This window comes from Podarcis raffonei, chromosome W (genome assembly GCF_027172205.1).
Source record: "Podarcis raffonei isolate rPodRaf1 chromosome W, rPodRaf1.pri, whole genome shotgun sequence".
Taxonomy (NCBI): Eukaryota; Metazoa; Chordata; class Lepidosauria; order Squamata; family Lacertidae; genus Podarcis; species Podarcis raffonei.
The window spans coordinates 4,314,045-4,318,260 of NC_070620.1; the positions used below are offsets into that span (position 1 = coordinate 4,314,045).

A 4,216-nucleotide genomic window follows, 5' to 3' on the forward strand; every position below is an offset into this window, starting at 1 on the left:
TTCTTTGGCTATTTTTCTCTCTATAACTTCCTCTGTCTCCTCCAATAATCCACTGAATCTCAATGTATTTTATCTTCTCTGCATTTGTAAAATTGCCAGAGAGTCCCAGATTGCTTCTTGTTGTTTCCTCAAATCCACTGTTTCCTCTCGTATTTTATCGCATGCACTTTATCGCTGTATTTTTTTCTGCCCTTCTTCTAAATTCTGAGATTTCTCTTTAAGGTCATGCACGGTTTTTATTAATTCGGAATTTTTTTGTACCAAATTGTGTACCTGATCTGATAAATCCGCTGTAATTTTAACATTTTCATCTAATTTAACCTTCATTGACATAAAATTATCCTCTACTATTTTAGCATTTTCATTTACAGTTAAGATCTGCAATGTCTTTTCATAATTCCAATAATAATTCCTTGATATCCACTGTTGCATCCAGATCATAAGCAGAGCTTCTCCTTGCTTGTGTGCCTTGTGTAGCCAACGATGCAGTAGGAGGTTTTTTACCAGCCATTGCTGGGAATTTCTTTAGCCTCTTTAAATATGTAGCTCCTACCATACACTTTCTTATTCTCAAATTTATACGTGGTTCAGTCTATAATAAGATACTTCAAATTCATTCACATAAATTCTGAGTAGCAAGGTTAATAATTATAACTTCCAAATTCATTTACAATTTTTACCTGATAAATTTAAAAACTCACTAATTTAAGACTGAATTATATTGTGCAGTTTATCCAGTCAAATAATAATATAATTCCAATAATTGATTAATTAAATGAAACCATATTGATAATAAAAAGAAAAAAGAAGTAGGGGGGCTGGGAAATAAATGAACATAAATAAATAGGGACACGGGTGGTGTTGTGGGTAAAACCTCAGTGCCTAGGACTTGCTGATCGTAAGGCCGGCGGTTTGAATCCCCGCGGCGGGGTGAGCTCCCGTCGTTCAGTCCCAGCTCCTGCCCACCTAGCAGTTCGAAAGCACCCCTAAGTGCAAGTAGATAAATAGGTACCGCTTTATAGCAGGAACCTAAACAGTGTTTCCGTGTGCGGCGCTGGTGCTGGCTCGCCAGCTGCAGCTTCGTCACGCTGGCCACGAGACCCGGAAGTGTCTTCAGACGGCGCCGGCTCCCGGCCTCTTGAGCGAGATGAGCGCGCAACCCTAGAATCGGTCACGACTGGCCCGTACGGGCAGGGGTACCTTTAAATAAGTACTAATGCGAAACAGATACTATAAGAGAAGAGAAAAAAATGGGGTGATAAGAAAAATAAAGAAAAATTAAAAGGGACAAAGTGGGGGAAAAGACAGGAAAAAGAGAGAAAGAGAGAGAGGGAAAAGAGAAAGAAAGAGGAAGACAAAAAGGAAAAAGTTTTAAGAGAGCGACAAAAAGCTAATGTTCTGCCAGCAGAGAGGAATTTTCAGTTTGAGTGCTGTATCTTCTTTTCTTCACTACGTGTCTCAACTCCGTCAGATCTTGCTGTTGAGTGAGTGCGCAGCCTTTACCTCTAGAATGAAATTTTAGTCCAGCTGAAACCGATGACAGCCAATCCACTGACAGCACATTACTGCTGAGTCTTTCTGACCCAGCACTTCCATAGAAAGTATTGCAGGCTGATTGCATAAGCCAGTTGCATCAGCTAGCAAACTCAAGCCTGCAGACTTACTATCTCTCACATTGGTCCTAGAACAATGCAGCAGTATGATTGGTCCGCAGGAGCCACCCAATCCAGCTCCAGGTGGAAGTGAATCCACAACCTGATTGGCCTACAGGAGAATCCCGGAATTAGCCAATCACGTGTGGCCCATTGTGTAAATAATGTATATAAAGCAGATATTGTGGGGGAACTTTCATTCCTCGCTAATATGAGCTGAATAAAGAGCATGAAATCCACACTCAACTCCAAGTATATTTCACTTGCCTAGATGGAGGATATGGAAGGGCGTGTGTAGAAACTGGCCTGCTGTACAGAGGTAACATTTACATTAGCTGCCCTACTCACTTTTGCCTCTGCCCCCACCTACCACCAGCATGTGGTGCTCAGAAGGTTGCCCAGAACGGAATGAGGTAATTGGGTTGGGGGAAAAGATTTTCCACCCCTGAATTGGCATTTCCTTGTAGGGAAAGGCAATGCAGCCCCCCCCCCAAGTTCATTTTGTGTGTCCCTTTCCCAATCCACCCTGTCCACACTAAACCTACCTTTTTGCAAGATCCAAGAGATTGCTTTGATCCTGTTATCAGCCCCCACTCTTACAAGCTGATGCAATTTGAAACAAAACACTGCAGTGTAGATAAAAAAGTTTTAATGCCACTGCCGTTTGGCCCCCTTCTAACCAGTAGTGTGCACACTAGGAGAAAGAAACCCTTGAGCACCTGCCTTCATTGCATGCCTGCATGATGTGAGTACACAGAGGACCATCTTCAAGCCTGGACAGAGGACAGTTAAGATCTGCAGCCTTGGTGGTTCCACATTCAGCAGTGCAGTCAATGTTCTCTAGATGTTGGGAACTCTTCATTGGCTGCAGCAGAGGCATTTGGCACAGGGGAAGAGGCTGGTTTGGAGGGTCAGCATAGCTCAGTGGTAGAGCCTTACATGCAGAAGTTTCCAGGTTCAATCCTCAGAATCTCCAAGTAGGAATAAGAAAGACAGACCACTGCCTGAAACCCTTGAGAGCTGCCACTCAGCATAGACAATATGGAGCTAGATGGACCAATGGCCTGGCTGTAAGGCAGATTCCTATGTCCCTTTACTCCAAGTATGGGGAAACTTGGGCCCTCCAGATGTGGTTGTGTTACAGCTCCCATCATGACCAGAGATTATGGGAGTTGTAGTTCAGCAACACCTGGAATGAGAAAAGCTCTCATCTCCACACCTGCTATATTCCCATTATCCATTTTCACCCTCTTTAGCCAACTTAAGAAGCAGCGAGTTTGTTAGTTGAAATGCTCCCATTGCCCTGTCATGTCCTCATCCCCATCCCTATTTAAAAGCTCACAAGTAACCCTCAAGGTCAAATCCTGGGACCCAGTGGCAGTCCAAACCGTTTTGCTGTCTGGGGCGAAAGACAAGATGGCAGTCTCTCTCTTGTTCTATAGGCAGAATCTGACCAGGCTTTGAATCTTAAATCATAACTGGGCAATGTCTTCCAGCACACTTGAGCTGACTTGGAGAACTCAAGGCAGGCTGTGTGACACACACAAGCTAGTCCTCCCAACACTTTGCTGCTGCTCGCCAACCACCTCTACCCTGCCCTCAGCATCTTCCGCCTGAGGAGGCTGCTGGTCCCTCTCACCCCCAGCCCCCAAAGAGCTGCCTCGTCCAAAAGATGGAGAAGATGAGTAGTAAAGTCATGCTTAAGATGAGAGCCATCAGGTAGGTGAAAATCTGGAGCTGGGGGTTGCAGGCACACGCCCACATTGGGGAGCGGTGGTGGTTGGGCATGATTGTGGTGGCAGTGGTAGCACTAGCCGGGCGGCTTGGCTCACAGTAGCTCTCAATGCTTGGATCTCTCACTGGGCCCAGGTCCAGGGTGTAAACCCTGGGCTGGCAGAGGAAGTACCTGCTCTTGCGCTGCTCCTTCAAGCACAGCTGCCAACCCTACAGGATGATGTGGTTGGGCTCCAGGCACAGCAGGCACAGGAGGGCTTCATTGGTGGGCAGCTCAGTGACAGGCTGGTCGGAGGGGAGGACAGTAGGGTGGCGGCAGAGTGAGCACTGCAAGCGGTTCTGGGCTGGGGACACCAAGCTGAGAAGAGCCAGGCACTTGATGCAGAAGGAATATTGGCACTAAAGGACCTTGGGGTGCAAAAAGTGTTGTCGTAAGGGTTTCAGCAGATGGGGCATTCAGCCTCCAGCCCCTGGACCTGCTTCTCAGCCATGGGGAAACCCAGTCAACAGCACAGCCTTCTTTGCTACCTAGGAGACTAAAAAACAAGGGCAGGTGGAAACCCAATGACAGTAATCATACAGCAGCATCAATGCAGTGGAACCTTTGGCCCACGAGAGGGAACGTTTGGCTTGCCATAGGGCCGTATTTACTGAGGCTGATGGGAGTTGTAGTTCTTCAACATTGGTGGGGGTGGGAGACAAGTTTCCCAACATCTGGTTTTTACAGCATCAGCAAATGCAAAGAGAGAGGTCCTCCACCCAAGGGAGTTTGCAGTATGAAGTTTAAGAGTGGAAGTAAGCCCTTCTCTTGCAAAGCAATTGATAAGGCA

The 4,216-nt window shown here is 46.3% G+C and overlaps 1 pseudogene; it reads right to left on the reverse strand.

Annotated features, from left to right (window-relative positions):
- Positions 1 to 3,287: 3,287 nt before the first annotated feature.
- On the reverse strand, positions 3,288 to 3,877 carry LOC128405971 (E3 ubiquitin-protein ligase RNF183-like; annotated as a pseudogene).
- Between the last annotated feature and the right edge of the window lie 339 nt (positions 3,878 to 4,216).